The sequence below is a fragment of the Sapajus apella genome, unplaced genomic scaffold, assembly GCF_009761245.1.
Source record: "Sapajus apella isolate SASKATOON/1434 unplaced genomic scaffold, GSC_monkey_1.0 scaffold51, whole genome shotgun sequence".
In the NCBI taxonomy this organism is placed as follows: domain Eukaryota; kingdom Metazoa; phylum Chordata; class Mammalia; order Primates; family Cebidae; genus Sapajus; species Sapajus apella.
The window spans coordinates 16,026,410-16,043,077 of NW_022436991.1; the positions used below are offsets into that span (position 1 = coordinate 16,026,410).

The window sequence follows — 16,668 nt, forward strand, 5'->3', positions numbered from 1 at the left end:
TGCCCTAAGGAGGTGCCCCAGAGATGCAATAGGTACTGACTTTCAGTCCCGGCCTGTGGCTGGAAGCAGCTCCCCGGATTCCTGGCCGAGCATTAGTGGTACAGAGGAAGGGACAGGCAGTCCCCAGAACAGAGAGCAGAGTCTTAAGTCTTGAAGGCTGGGAGTGCTTCACAGTTCCCCTTACCTGGAGGCCTTGCTTAGGATTCAGCCAAAGCTACATCTGGGGCTCAGCTGTCTCCATGCAACCTTGTGAGCCAAACACCCAATGGGATTCTGATTCTGAATTCCAAACTCTAGAGGCGCCCTGGGAGCCCAGCACCTGCTGAGTGCTTCCTGCCCATGGCCTCCTCTAGCTTCATCACCGCCATAGGGTCAGCACTGGGAGGATCTCCATTTTGCAAATGAGAAGGCCAAGGTTGGCTGGGAGCCCTGTCTCAACGTCTGTAATCCCAGCACGTTGGGAGGCTGAGGCAGGCAGATCACTTGAGGTCAGGAGCTCAAGACCAGCCTAGCCAACATGACAAAACCCCATCTCTGCTAAAAATATAAAAATTAGCTGGGCGTGGTGGTGCATGCCTGTAATCCCAGCTACTTGGGAGGCTGAGGCAGGAGGATCACTTAAACACGGAAGGCAGAGGTTGCAGTGAGCCGAGATCACGCCACTGCACTCCAGCCTGGCAGCAGAGTGAGACTCTGTCTTAAAAAAAAAAAAAAAAAAAGGCCCATGCCTGAGGCCACAAAGTAACAGGCAGACCCAGGATTTCAAACTGATGGGGGCTGATTCCAGGGCTCCTGTGCTTGCCACTGTGCTTTTTGAAACATCTGAGGCTGAAGAGAGGCATGGTCAGGACCCAGAGCCTCCACTGGCAGCTCCTTCAGGTTCTGGGTTCCGTGCCCAAGAGTAAACCTAAAGCAGATGTCAGCCCCAACTTCTCACCAGTTATCTCTAACATTCTTCTTTAACTCTCTACCTAAGGGATTAAAATACATATAATCAGAACCAATGAAATCTTAAAAAGTTCAAGGAGAAACTTCCTTTTATTTTTTTGGACATGAAGTCTCCCTCTGTCACCCAGGCTGGAGTGCAGTGGTGTGATCTCAGCTCACTGCAACCACCGCCTGCCGAGTTCAAGCGATTATCCTGCCTTAGCCTCCTGAGTAGCTGGGACTACAGGTGCGTGCCACCACACCTGACTAATTTTTGTTTTTAGTAGAGATGGGGTTTCATCATGTTGTCCAGGCTGGTCTCGAACTCCTGACCTCAGGTGATCCACCCACTTTGGCTTCCCAAAGTGCTGGGATTACAGGCACGAGTCACCACGCCTGGCTGAAATTTCCCATTTTTTAAAAGATCAAACCAACAGACAATATAGCTTCAAACTCTTGAGTAACAAGCCTGTTACAAGAGAGAGAAGTAGATTCCCAAAGAAAGGACAGAGATGATAAGTATTGAACACCTAGTGTGCACCAGGGAATGACAGATGCTTTCACATTTTTTTCTTTTTCTTTTTTTTCTTTTTTTAGAGATGGGGCCTCATTCTTTTCCCCAGGCTGGAATGCAGTGGTATAATCATAGGTCACTGCAGCCTCAAATTCCTGGGCTCAAGCAATCTTCTGCCTCAGCCTCCCAAGTAGCTGGAACCATGGGCACATGGTACCACATCTGGTTGTTTTTTTAATTTATATTTTTTGGCCAGGCGCATGTGGTGGCTCAACCCTGTAATCCCAGCTACTTGGGAGGCTAAGGCAGGAGAATTGCTTGAACCCAGGACGCAAAGGTTGCAGTGAGCTGGGATTGCACCACTGCACTCCAACCTGGGTGACAGAGCAAGACTTCATCTCGAAAAGAAAAAATTAATTTGTTTTGTAGAGATGGGGTCTTGCTATGTTGCCCAGGCTGGTCTTAAACTCCTGGCCTTAAGTGATCCTCCTACCTTAGCCTCCCAAAGTGCTGGGATTACAGGTGTAAACTACGATTCCCAGCCATTTTCGCAATCTATCTCACTGAATCCTTACACATAGGAAGATGTTGTCATCATAATTTACAGAAGAGGGAAATGAAGCTTAAAATGCTATGTAATTCTGCAAAATTTAGGCTGACACTGAGCTTGGATGAGAAGGCAATCCTGGTAGTCAGAGAGTTGTCTAGCATTCACTCTCTGTGTCTCCATATGAAATAAATTCAGTCACGGAAACTGTTAAGGTATGAGATGTGCATCCATGGCCCTATCCCCTCGCTGTCCAAGGATCATTCTAGATGTTCTCTCCTTGTACCCTAGAGTTCTTTTAGATGGGTCTGCATGAGGGAAGAAAAATTAGCCTGTTTATCTCCCTTGCCTCCTAGCCGTAAATCTGTCAGGTTTACAAAATTCTTTTTTTTTTTTTTTGAGACAGAGTCTTGCTCTGTTGCCCAAGCTGGAGTGCAATGGCATGATCTCGGCTCACTGCAACCTCTGCCTCTCAGGTGCAAGCGATTGTCCTGCCTCAGCCTCCCAAATAGCTGGTATTACAGGCGTATGCCACCATGCCTGGCTAATTTTTGTAATTTTTGTATTTTTAATAGAGGAGGGGTTTTATCATGTTGGCTAAGCTGGTCTTGAACTCCTGACCTCAGATGATCTGCCCACTTCAGCTTCCCAAAGATTTGGTATTATACGTGTGAGCCACCACCCCTGGCCACAAAAGTCTTTAAGACTTTCCAGGCTGGGTGAGGTGGCTCATGCCTGTGATCCCAGCACTTTGGGAGGCCAAGGCAGGTGGATTGCTTGAGCCCAGGAGTTCAAGACCAGCCTGGGCAACATAGTGAGACCTGTCACTACAAAAAAATACAAAAATTAGCTGGGCATGGTGACACATGCCTGTAGTCCTAGCTACTCTGGAAGCTGAGGTGGGAGGATCACTTGAATCCAGGAGTTTGAGGCTGCAGTGAGCTGTAATTGTGCCATTGTACTCAACCCGGGGGACAGAGCAAGATCTTGTCCAAACAAAACAAGATTTTTCTTCTTTATCACAAAAGTGCCCAGTACGTATTAGGTTCATTCATTCATTCAATAAGTAAATACTTATGGAGCACTTACTCTGGGCTCTTGTAACCATTGTAGTTATGAACAAAACAGATAAAAATTAAAAAACAAAAATTCCAACCTGTACCAGAGTTTAAATTCTACTAAGAAAGATAACAAAAAAAAATATTGAGAAAAATAAAATAGGGTCAGGAAGATGTTGAAATTTTGGATAGGTTGGCCAGCAGAGACCTCTCTGAAAAGGTGGACTTTTTTTTTTTTTGAGACAGAGTCTTGCTCTCTCACCCAAGCTGGAGTACAGTGGCATCATCTCGGCTCACTGCAACCTCTGCCTCCCGTGTTCAAGCAATCCTCTTCCCTTAGCCTTCTGAGTAGCTGGAATTGCAGACGAGTGCCACCATTGGGCTCAGCTAATTTTTGTGTTTTTAGTAGAGATGGGGTTTCACCATGTTGGCTAAGCTGGTCTTGAACTCCTGACCTCAGGTGATCTGCCCACCTTGGCTTTCTAAGTTTTGGGATTACAGACTTGAGCCACCACGCCTGGCCTTATTCTATTTTTTTAAGACAGAGTCTTGCTCTGTCGCCTAGGCTGGGATGCAGTGGCACGATCTTGGCTCATTGCAACCTCCATGTCCTGGGTTCAAGCTATTCTTCTGCCTCTTCCACTCAAGTAGCTGGGATTACAGGTGTGTGCCACCACACCCAGGCTAATTTTTGAATTTTTTATAGAGATGGCGGTTTCACCATGTTGGTCAGGCCGGTCTCCTGACCTCAGGTGATCCAGCTGCCTCGGCCTCCCAAAATGCTGAGATTACAGGTGCAAGCCACTGAGCCTGGCCAAAGGTGAACTTTTTTTTTTTTTTTTTTTTTTTTTGAGACGGAGTTTCACTCTTGTTACCCAGGCTGGAGTGCAATGGCGCGAATCTCGGCTCACCACAACCTCCGCCTCCTGGGTTCAGGCAATTCTCCTGCCTCAGCCTCCTGAGTAGCTGGGATTACAGGCACGCACCACCATGCCCAGCTAATTTTTTGTATTTTTAGTAGAGACGGGGTTTCACCATGTTGACCAGGATGGTCTCGATCTCTTGACCTCGTGATCCACCCGCCTCGGCCTCCCAAAGTGCTGGGATTACAGGCGTGAGCCACCACGCCCAGCCTAAAGGTGAACTTTTAATAAAGTCATAAAGAAAGTAGATGTGTTGGGCATGGTGGCTTATAGCTGTAATCCCAACATTTTGGAAGGCTGAGGCAGGCAGATCACCTCAGGTCAGGAGTTTGAGACCAGCCTGGCCAATATGGTGAAACCCCATCTCTACTAAAAATACAAAAATTAGGCTGGGGACAGTGGCTCACACCTGTATTCCCAGCACTTTGGAGACCAAGGTGGGCAAATCATGAGGTCAGGAGTTTGAGACCAGCCTGACTAATATGGTGAAACTCCGCCACTACTAAAAATACAAAAATTAGCTGGGCATGGTGGCACGTGCCTGTAGTCCCAACTACTCAGAAGGCTGAGGCAGGAGAATTGCTTGAACGCTGGAGACAGAGGTTGTAGTGAGCCAAGATTGTGCCTCTGTACTCCAGCCTGGGCAACAGAATGAGACTCTGTCTCAGAAAAAAAAGAAAAAGAAAAAGAAAGAAAATAGATGTTTAGGTCAGGCGCAGTGGCTCATGCCTGTAATCCTAGCACTTCGGGAGACCAAGGCAGGTGGATCGCTTGAGCTCAGGAGTTTGAGATCAGCCTGGGGAACATAGTGAGAACACTGTCTCTACTAAAAATACAAAAATAAATAACACACACACACACACACACACACACACACACACACACCCCGCAAAACAAAACAAAAACAAAACAAAAAAAAAAGAAAAAAAATACAAAAAAATAGCCATGCGTGGTGGTATGCTCTTGCGGCCCCAGCTACTTGGGAGTCTGAGGTGGGAGGATCGCTTATTAAGCCCAGGAGGCAGAGGTTGCAGTGAGCCGAGACTGTGCCATTGCACTCCAGCCTGGGTGACACAGAGAGAGAGACACTGTTTCAAAAACAAAACAAAAAGAAAGTAGATGTTTAATTCACAGCTGTGTGAATAAACTATTAAAATGATGCTCCCTCCAGAATCACTTCCAGAAAGACGACAGCCATGAAAAAAGGTACTCAAACACTCGTAGACCACAAGGGAAAAATATCACAAAAGATTAAAGTACCTTTTCCTTCTCAAGGTTGTTGAAATGTTTTGTTCTTTCCAAGTTTGGTCTAGGAAGTTTATCTCTTTTCCAATGTCCAGTGGACTCACCTGTCTTCTGCCTGCTCTGTTCTCCCCTTCTCTATCCTAACTCCATCCTGGGTAACCAAGAAATGAGGTAGCAGCCGAGGCAGGCGAGCAGGAGATCGGTGGAGCTGGCATGCTTCCTTCTACCACGTGGAGATGGGCAGAGTATAAAGTGGTGGCTGATGGGAGATGGGAACCCTGGGGTGGACACATTTGGAGATGCAGGAAACTTCTGCAGGAGCGGATAGCCAAGAACAGCACCCAGATATCCCCAGAGCGAGAGGATGTAGCCACGCAGAACCTAGGGAAGAAACACAGGCACATGTTGGTTGGTTTTGTTTCGCTTTTTGGTGTGCCTCTTTTGTTTTTTTTTTTTTTTGAGACGAAGTTTTCCTCTGTTGCCCAGGCTGGAGTACAGTGGCACGATCTCAGCTCACTGCCACCTCCGCCTCCTGAGTAGCTGGGATTACAGGCTCCTGCTACCACGCCAGGCTAATTTTTGTATTTTTAGGTAGAGACAGGGTTTCACCATGTTTACCAGGCTGGCCTCAAACTCCTAACCTCAGGTGATCCACCCGCCGCAGCCTCCCAAAGTCCTGGGATTACAGGCGTCAGACACCGCACCCGGTTAATTTTTTGTATTTTTAGTAGAGACAAGGCTTCAGCATGTTAGCCAGGCTGGTCTCGAACTCCTGACCTCAAGTGATCCACCCAGCACTCCAAAGTGTTGGGATTACAGGTGTGAGCTACCGTGCCCAGCCAACTTCATCTACTTAAAAAAAAAAAAAAAAAAAAAAAAAAAAGATGGAGTCTTGCATGTTGGCCAAGCTTGTCTCAAACTCCTGGGCTCAAGCAGTTTCCCCACTCCAGCATCCTGAGTAGCTGGCATTACACTTGTGAGCTACCACACCTGGCACTTCATCTACTTAAAGTGTACAATTCAATGATTTTTAGTATATTCACAAAATTGTGCAACCATAACCATAATTAATTTTAGAACATTTTCATCAACCCCAAATAAACTGTGTATCTATTGCAGTTGCTTGTTTCCCCTAAATATCCCACCCCAGGCAACCGCTAAAGGACTTCCTGTCTCTGGATTTGCCTTGTCTGAACAGTTCATATAAATGGCACATGTTTTGGGGGTTAGGTGGCTTTTTCTTTTCTTTTCTTTTCTTTTGGAAGGTGGACATGTGACCACTGAAAAAGATTACAACGGTGGGGCCAGGCGCAGTGGCTCACGCCTATAATCCCAGCACTTTGGGAAGCTGAGGCGGGCAGATCACTTGAGTCCAGGAGTTTGAGATCAGCCTCACCAACAGGGTGAAACCCTGTCTCTACTGAAAATACAAAAATTAGCTGGGTGTGGTGGCAGATGCCAATAATCCCAGCTACTCTGGAGCCTGAGGCAGGAGAATCACTTGAATCTGGGAGGCAGAGGTTGCAGTGAACCGAGGTCACACCACCGCACTCCAGCCTGAGCAACAGAGTGAGACTCCGTCTCAAAAAAAAAAAGATTACAAAAGTGGGTTTGGAACATTAGAGTAAGGGTTAGAAGCTCTTCTGGAGGGGACAATGGTGATAGATGGAAAAGCAGAAGAGAGAGATAACTCACTTCTGTTTTATTTTTTATTGCGCTATTTTTGCTTTGTAAGTCACCGTGAATGTAGGCAGGATAGAAATCATAAGTACACCAAAGTGGGAAGTGCTACAAATTAAATTGTTTGCTTTTATTCCTGTGGATAATTTTCTTCCCGCTTTAACATATTTATGCCTTCTATTTGCTAACACTGTGTAAAGGAACTGATTATGAAATCAGAAAACCTGGGTTCTTCCTCCTAATGTGACTTAGCTGCTGTCAAAGTTTCCTTGTCTGCAAAATGAGGGGGTTAGAGTACAGTGGACACTCCATTATTCTCTCCAGTGTCGTCCCCTGAGTGCAGGCAGTCACTTTTTCAGGAATCTGTTGACAGTCCCTATTTTATTTTTAGGTGCCAAGCCAGCCTTTCCCCTCTTTTTCTAGAACTTTTGTGTACAGAAAGTGAAGGTGGGGTTGGGCACCATAGTGAGACACCATCTCTCCAAATTAAAAAAAAAAAAAAAAAAAGGAAAAAAGGCTGGGTGCAGTGGCTCTCGCCTGTAATCCCAGCACTTTGGGAGGTCGAGGTGGGCAGATAACCTGAGGTCGAGAGTTCGAGACCAGCCTGACCAACATGAAGAAACCCTGTCTCTACTAAAAATACAAAATTAGCTGGGCGTGGCGGCACATGCCTGTAATCTCAGCTACTCTGGAGACTGAGGTAGGAGAATCCCTTGAACCCGGGAGGCGGAGGTTGCAGTGAGCCGACATCTCGCTATTGCAATCCAGCCTGGGCAACAAGAGTGAAACCCCATTTCAAAAAAAGAAAGCCGGGCATGGGGCATGGCAGTGCATGCCTGTGGTTCCAGCTACTCGGGAAGCTGAAGCAAGAAGATTGCTTGAACCCAGGAGTTGGAGGCTGCAGTGAGCTAGGACTGTGCCACTGCACTCCAGCCTGGGTGACAAGAGTGAGACCCTGTATTACAAAGAAAAGAAAGTGAAGGTGGCTAAATAGCAATGTGAATTGTGTAAACAAGAGATTTACGAAGAATTTTTCCACATGTTATCAAGTCTGTTTCAGGGCTAAGAACTGGAAGAGATCTTTGAGGACATCTAGTCCTCATAGGACTTAACAATAGGATGAAGAAACAAGCCCAGAAATAGGCTATGACTGCCCAAGGCCACTCATCAAGTGAATGTCAGAGCCAGGGCCAGCTCTTGGCTTTAGGCCAGATCAGCCCAGTGACTGCTGTCAGAAATGGGGCCTGACAGACAGGACAGGCTCCTTGGAGGTGGACCAGTGAGTCCAATCCCTTTTTTTGCAGCGGCTTAGATGAGGGTCCCCTGAGGAGTCTCAGAATTCGCTGGATGTGGGCAGGAGCAGTGGCTCATGCCTGTAATCCCAGCACTTTGGGAGGATGAGGCGGGTGGATCGCCTGAGGTCAAGAGTTCGAGACCAGCCTGACCAGCATAGTGAAACCCAGTCTCTATTAAAAATTTAAAAAATTAGCCGGGCATGGTGGCGGTTGCTTGTAATCCTAGCTACTTGGGAGGCTGAGGCAGGAGAATCACTTGAACCTGGGAGACGAAGATTGCGGTGAGCTGAGTTCGCGCCATTGCACTCCAGCCTGGGTAACGAGAGTGAGACTCCGTCTCCAAAAAAAAAAAAAAAAAAAAAAGTCGCTGGATCTGCCTTCCGGGTCTGCAGTGCAGCCTGAATGATCAACCCCCGGGAACGTGCGTTTCCCAGGATCCCCGGGGTCAGAGGCATCTCTCCCTGCGCGGGGCCAGGGAGATTACTCGAGGCGGGTCTCAGTTGTCTGGGCCGCTGGGGTCGCCCCTCCAGGCAGGAGCCGCGGACAGTACATGCAGGCCGCCCCCTGCTGGTCGGTCTCGGAATCGCCCGGCTGGCCGCGGCTTTTCCCGGGTTGGGGGCGTGGCCTTACAACGGCAAGCCAATCCTAGGCCGCAGCGTCATAGGGGCGGGGCGTTCACGTCCCCGCCCCGCCCCTTGGTTCCCTTCGCGGCGGAAGCTGTTCGGCGACCTAGCAACCGTTCTTGCGGATCTTCTCGCCAGTGACTTGGCTGCGACCCCCTCTTCTTGCCCAGCCCTTCAGAAAGCGAAGATCCCTTCAGGGACTAAAGGACAGGGAGTTTTTTTTCTTTTTCTTTTTTTTTGACACAGAGTCTCACTCAGTCGCCCAGCCTGGAGTGCAGTGGCGCGATCGGCTCACTGAAGCCTCTGCCTCCCGGGTTCAAGCGATTCTCCCACCTCAGCCTCCCGAGGAGTTGGGATTCCAGGTGTGCACCACTACACCTAGCTAAATTTTGCATTTTTCGTAGATACGGAGTTTCATGATGTTGGCCAGGATGGTCTAGAACTCCTGGGTTCAAGTGATCCTCCCGCCTTGCCCTCCCAAAGTGCTGGGATTACAGGCGGGAGCCACCACGTCCAGCAGCGACGGGGATTTTGGTTGGTTGGTTGGATGGGGCCTTACAGGTTGGATGTGGTGAGTATGAAAGGCCGCACACGTTCAAGAAGCTAAGCCAATGAAGGGCTTACTTAGGTGAAACGAAAATTTGGTGTTTCCAGTTCAAAGCAGCTGCTCTCCGAGGCATGGGTGAAGATATGGGGGCCCAAAAATGCCCGGGTCCCACCACCAGATGTTGTTTGTTACACTTTTTTTTTCTTTTTTTTTTTAAGACGGAGTCTCCATCTGTTGCCCAGGCTGGAGTGCAGTGGCACCATCTCAGCTCACTGCAACCTCTGCCTCCGGGCTTCAAGCGATTCTCCTGCCTCAGCCTCCCCAGTAGCTGGGATTACAGGTGCTAATTTTTGTATTTTTAGTAGAAATGGGGTTTCGCCATGTTGGCCAGGCTGGTCTTGAACTCCTGACCACAGGTGATCCACCTACCTCGGCCTCCCAAAGTGCTAGGATTACAGGTGTGAGCCATTGCACCTGGCCTAGTTTTTTAAAAAAATATATATTTTATATCAGATAAAGAAGTTTCATTCTATTATTTTTAATTCCAACTAATATATATTTTAATTTCTTTTTTTAAATGTTTTATTTTTGTGGATAGAGATGGGGTCTTGCCCTATTGATCAAGCTGGTCTTGAACTCCTGGCCTCAAGTGATCCTCCTGTCTTGGCCTCCCAAAGTGCTGGAATTACAGGCATGAGCCCCCTAAATTTTATATCCACTGGAATTTTTATTTCTTTAGGATTCTATCCCAACCAGTCACTTAAAAACCAAGTAACAACAACAACAACAAAAAAAAAACAAGTAACAATTAATAGAGACCTGAGGGGTGGGAGCTGGCGACCGCACCCCCTCCTACTCATGGTAGACAGCAGAAGAGGGAGGGGCAGGAGACGTGGCTGACAACAGGCAGCAGCAGCAGTGATGGGGCCACGATGTCACAGAGCCAGCTCTGTCCTCCCCCAGACACTGGGTGGAGTCCCTGTGGCTTGGGGTGCGGAGTGGGGCACAACCAGCCCAGGCCGTCCCCCTCCCTTCCCCAGACAGCCTCTTTGCTGTCTCAACCCATGTCTTCCAGCAGGAACCTGAGGCCCACGGAGAGGAGGAAGTGGGAGAGGAGGATGCGGGAGAGGCAGGGCGATGGCAGGAATGAAGGCAGAGGTGGGAGGCTGGGCATGGCCACTCCACCCGGTGCCCACCCCGGAGAGGGGTGAGGAAGCCACCATCATACAGTGAGTCATGTGGACCAGGCGGAGTTTAAGGCTGAGGGGCTGGGGCAGGCAGAGACTTGGCCTCAGTCAAAACTGTGCCAGTGCTGTACTGTGAGTTGTATTCCAGTGTGGCGCCCGTGCCCTTGACACCATCCAGCAGCTGGATGCGTCATGGAGTTGGCCCCTGGTTCCAGCGTACACAGGTGCTGGAGCCACCTTCACAGGCTAGCAGCATCTCCGCTCTGAGGACACCCTCTTTGTGCACTGAGTACTCGCACTTGACACTGTAACCTTTAGGGACAGGAATGACGCTGAGGACAGGCTGGGGACTAGTGCCTCAAGGACATCTTTGCTTAGACTGTGCAGGGTGGGAGGTGGGGGTGCAGAGCGAAGGCAGTCTCTTACATGCGCAGGATCTTTGGAAAGCCAACCTTGACCAGAAAGCTAATGTCGCTGTGGGTGTCCATGACCACCAAGTCATGCAGCTTCTCATCAAAGCACACATAGCTCTGGGAGCCCTCTGCATTGTGGCCTGCCACAAAGCAAATATTCCTCCGGACTCTGGGCTTGTTGCCCTTGTTGGCTGCAGCCATGGATGCCCTCCCTGCTGCGAAGCTCCTGCTGGACACTGTCACTCACGCTCAGCAGCCTCCCATGCTCCAGTGACACAAGCAGGAGCCTTGCAGGTGCACCAGGGCAGGCAGGGCAGGGATGACCCAGGCATGGCTGCAAGGGCTCAATGCCTAGCACGAGGAAGAACCAGCCTATATTTTTATTATTTATTTATTTATTTTGAGATGGAGTTTTGCTCTTGTTGCCCAGGTGGGAGTATGATGGCATAATCCTCTACCTCCTGGTTCAAGTGATTCTCCTGTCTCAGTTTTCCAAGTAGCTGGGATTACAGGCATGCACCACCAAGTCAGGCTAATTTTTGTATTTTTAATAGAGATGGGGTTTCACCATGTTGATCAGGCTGGTCTTGAACGCCTGACCTCAGGTGTTCCACCCACCTCGGCCTCCCAAAGGGCTGAGATTACAGACATGATACACCGCTGCCAGCCTAATTTTTTTTCCTTTATTAATTTTTTTGCTTTTTATTTATTGTTTGAGATGGAGTGTCACTCTTGTTGCCCAGGCTACAGTGCAGTGGCGTGATCTCGGCTCACTGTAACTTCCACCTCCTGGGTTCAAGCAGTTCTCCTGCCTCAGCCTCCCAAGTAGCTGGGACCACAGGCATGCACCACCAGGCCCAGCTGACTTTTGTATTTTTAATAGGGATGGGGTATTGCAATGTTGGCCAGGCTGGTCTCAAACCCCTGACCTCAGGCGATCCTCCTGCCTCAGCCTCCCAAAGTGCTGGGATTACAGTCATGAGCTACCACGCCCAGCCTTTTTTTTTTTTTGAAACAGGATCTTGCTTTGTCACCTAGGCAGGAGTGCGGTGACACAATCTTGTCTCACTGCAACCTCTACTTCCCAGGCTCAAGTGATCTTCCCACTCAGCTTCTCAAGTAGCTGGGACTATAGGCACACACCACCATGTCTGGCTAATTTTTGTATTTTTGGTTGAAGAAGGGGTTTCGCCATGTTGCCCAGGCTGGTCTTGAACTCCTGAGCTTGAGGGATTGCCCACTTTGGCCTCCTAAAGTGGTGGAATCACAGGCTCATGTGAGCCACCATGCCCGGCCTTGAATGGGTTCTATTTCCTTCCTTCCTTCTTTGTCTCTCTCTTTCTCTGTCTCTCTGTCTCTCTCTCTCTCTCTCTCTCTCTCTCTCTCTCTCTCTTGCTGAGTTTGGCTCTGTTGCCTGAGCTAGAGTGCAATGGCACAATCTCGGCTCACTGCAACCTCTGTCTCCTAGATCCAAGTGACTCTCCTGCCACCTCAGCCTCCCGAGTAGCTGGAATTTCAGGCGCCTGCCACCATGCCCAGCTAATTTTTGTATTTTTTTTTTTTTTTTTTGAGACGGAGTTTCGCGCTTGTTACCCAGGCTGGAGTGCAATGGCGCGATCTCTGCTCACCGCAACCTCCGCCTCCTGGGTTCAGGCAATTCTCCTGCCTCAGCCTCCTGAATAGCTGGGATTACAGGCACGCGCCACCATGCCCAGCTGATTTTTTGTATTTTTAGTAGAGATGGGGTTTCACCATGTTGACCAGGATGGTCTCGATCTCTTGACCTCGTGATCCACCCGCCTTGGCCTCCCAAAGTGCTGGGATTACAGGCGTGAGCCACCGCGCCCGGCCTAATTTTTGTATTTTTAGTAGAGACGGGCTCTCACCATGTTGGCCAGGCTGGTCTCAAACTCCTGACCTCAGGTGATCCTCCCACCTCAGCCTCCCAAAGTGCTGGGATAGATTTAATTTCTTTTTTTTTTTCTTTATGTTAAATAACAAAGAGCTGTGAAATGAAATATATAGCAATACAAGGAAAAACATGAAAAACAGTTTTATTGGAAATATTCTAACACATTTTCTGAACAAGTAATCAAAAAATAAATAAGAGATAGAGGATATGAACATATAAATTTCTTACCCTGAAAACAAACAGTACACCTTCTTTTCAAGTTTCATGGACAGTGGACGAAATTCAATAAATATTAAGCTACAAAGAATATTTTGGTAAATTTTGAAAAGTAGAAATTCTAGAAACCATTCTCGGATCAAAATGCAATACAACTAACAATAGTATAAAACACAACACTTAGAAATTTTGAGACGTAAGTAGCATCTCAAATTATCCTTAGGACAAGATGTAAATCAAGAATAAAAAAATTAAAACAGACTATTTAGAAGATAAAAAAGTAGGATTAACAGTCAAAGCTATATGCAGAGGTAAAAACAGCATTAAATGCTTTTAGTGTCAAAAAGATAAAATAATAAAATCAAGCATGCAAGTTGACATTTTGGGAAGTAGTATAAAAACAGTCCCCCTTCCCAAATGGGAGAAAGGGAATATTTAAAATAGTAAACGGAAAAAACAAACACCCAGAGGCCTGAGAGGCAGTGGGATGAGCTTCCTGCCTGTGGACAGAGACACGCTTGGTGGCGTCCCCATGGGCTTGGTCCCCTGGTGTGTGTCGTCAGACCTGTCCCTCTTACTCCTCAAGCTCTGCCTCGTGTCCTCTCCTGCTCTCAGGGGTGAAGCTATGTGTATGTCATCACATCTTGAATGTCCTGTGCCTCGATTGTGGTACTCTCCAGGTTATTCTATCACTAATTCTTTTCACTTATGACTCACTAGTAGACTTGACAGGGCGGGAGCCATGTCCTGATACTCATTGGATGCACAGAGCCTGGTAGGCATTGAGTTCTTAATGTATGTTTGCTGAGTGGCAGAATGAGTGGATGGGCTTGAGCACCAATTCCTGAGCTGCATCTGGCCCCATTGCCCAGCCACAGGCCCGAAGCCCACGTCCTGAGGCCTGGAATTAATTAGTCCAACAATAAGAGGACTAACTATGCAGAATGAACCCCAGGATGTTCATTCAGACTTGAACCCACCCTCCATAGTCTGTGTGGGGTGGGGGGGACAACATAAATGTTTGAATGAGTGATGGCCTGAATGACAGAGACCACGCTGAACTAAAAGCATGCCAGGGCAGAGGATCATGGTCCCCAAACAAACTCCAGCAAGCCTCGGGGACCAGCCTGTACACACCCACACCTGCTGTATTACAACTGGCTGGAAAAGGTACCTGAAGCAGGTTGTATGGCTCCAGCCGCAGTGAGGCAGGGAGACATGGGTTTGCCGTCACATCACCAGGGGCTGGTAGGTGCAGTTGAGACAGCCATTTTAATCGTTGTCTATGCTCCCAGATGAACAAGGAGAGGGCATTTCAGGCATGGCGACCCACCTGAACCACCTCCAGGGACAAGAGATGAACATATTAATTTAGAAAGGACCATGGCATCGGCCACTGCCACGGCCCCCCAGATGGTCTGTACTTGGCTGTCTAAACAGTCTTCCTGAAATGCCAGTCACACCTGTCACTCACTGCCCTGCTCAGCACTCTTCAGTGGGCTCCCTAGCGCTCAGTGTTCGGCCTGACATTCCAGGGGCCATGTGCCCTGGTCCTCACCTATCTTTCCATTGCAAATTCTGGCCATACACCCCTGCACCCCCAAACAGTGCACTCCCTCAGGAGTCCCATCTCAGTTCACATTCTCCCCTTACAACATTTCATCCAAGATCATGGATAAATGGCCGTAAGTTGACTCCTGGTCTGGGCTTCTCTGTCAGCTCCAGAGTCCAGTTGTTCCGCTGACCCTTCACTTGGGTGCCAGAGAACACCAGATGTTCCAGAGCCTGCAAACTCGACACATCTAACACAGCCACCCCACCCAACCCTCACTCGGCTTGTCTTCCCCATATCCGTCAACATCTCCACCTTTCCACTTGCTGCTCTGGTGGCTCTCAACTCTGCCCTCTCTGTGCATTCAATCCACCACGAAGTCTTGCTGATTCTACCTCCAGTGTTTCTCTTTTAGAGACAGGGTCTCACTCTGTTACCCAGGCTGGAGTGCAGTGGCACAATCATGGCTTACTGGAGCCTCAAATTCCTGGGCTCAAGAGATCCTCCCACCTCAGCCTCCCAAGTAGCTAGGACTACAGGTGCACAGAACCATGCCTGGCTAATTCTTACTTTTTTTTTTTTTTTTTTTTTTCAAGATAGGGTGTTACTGTGTTGCCCAGGCTGGTCTCAAACTCCTGATCTCAAAGCAATCCTCCTTCCTTCCTTGGCCTCCCAGAATGTTGGGATTACAGGCATAAGCCACTGCACCTGGCTTCCAGTGTTTCTCTTACATCCATCCGTTCCCTCCCCCTGTATGTCACAACCCTAATTCAAGCCACATCTCCCACCTGGACTACACAAGGGTCTCCCTGCTTCCTCATCTGTGCCCCTCTAAGTACATTCTCACACAGCAGTCAGAGTGATCTTATCCATAAAGCGAATCATGCCACTCCACTGAAGTTGGGATGAATTCCAGGCTTCTAGTTTTAAGGAGCTTCCAGAGGCCAAATCGGGAATAATTTGAGCACCAAAATCATTAAGGTTAATAACTAATTATAAAATTTATTGGAAAATAATAGAAATCTAAGAGTTCCTATGAATAATGAATCTATAAGTAGGCAGAAGAATGCCAACTGTTACTAATAAATGTGGAAAGAGTCCTGGGGTTTAGTTACATTCTGTAACCATCGTGATTCTTATTCAGGCAAGAATCATCAATAGGTATTAAATCTCATCTATTGGCCAGGCGAGGTGGCTCACTCCTGTAATCCTAGCACTTTGGGAGGCCGAGGCGGGCGGATCATGAGGTTGGGAGATCCAGACCATTCTGGCTAACATGGTGAAACCCTGTCTCTACTAAAAATACAAAAAAATTAGCCAGGCGTGGTGCATGCGCCTATAGTCCCAGCTGCTCAAGAGGCTGAGGCAGGAGAATTGCTTGAACCCAGGAGGTGGAGGTTGTAATGAGCTGAGATTGCACCACTGGACTCAAGCCTGGACAACAGAGTGAGACCCTGTCTCAAAAAAAAAAAAAAAATCTCATCTATTTAACTTTTGATATGGAATAGGATATAGTCACGGTTATAAAATATCTCCTCACAGATTACTTGTTAACAAGGAAAAATAGTAACTCTAGATTGGAAAAATCAGATAACCTTGACTTGATGATCAAAATTAAAATCACCAAAGAGGGCCCGGGTGTGGTGGCTCACACCTGTAATCCCAGCACTTTGGGAGGCCGAGGCGGGCAGATCACCTGAGGTCAGAAGTTCAAGGCCAGCCTGGCCAACATGGCGAAACCCTGTCTCTACTAAAAAATACAAAAATTAACCAGGTGTGATGGTAGCGCCTGTAATCCCAGCTCCTCTGGAGACTGAGGCAAGGAGAACTGCTTGATCCTGGGAGGTGGAGATTGCACTCTAGGTGACAGAGCAAGACTCTGTCTAAAAAAAAAATTACCAAGGAAGGACAGACAGACGTGTGGCTTTAGCTGTTATGCTGAGAAGGACACACAGTATCACTTACACAGTCTTCCGGCCAGGAATGCATAGCCCATATATTGTAATGAAGAAACAGCAGACAAACCCCA

The 16,668-nt window shown here is 48.1% G+C and overlaps 1 pseudogene; it reads right to left on the reverse strand.

Moving 5' to 3' along the window:
* Window positions 1-10,650: 10,650 nt before the first annotated feature.
* LOC116526747 lies at window positions 10,651-11,384 on the reverse strand (annotated as a pseudogene).
* Between the last annotated feature and the right edge of the window lie 5,284 nt (window positions 11,385-16,668).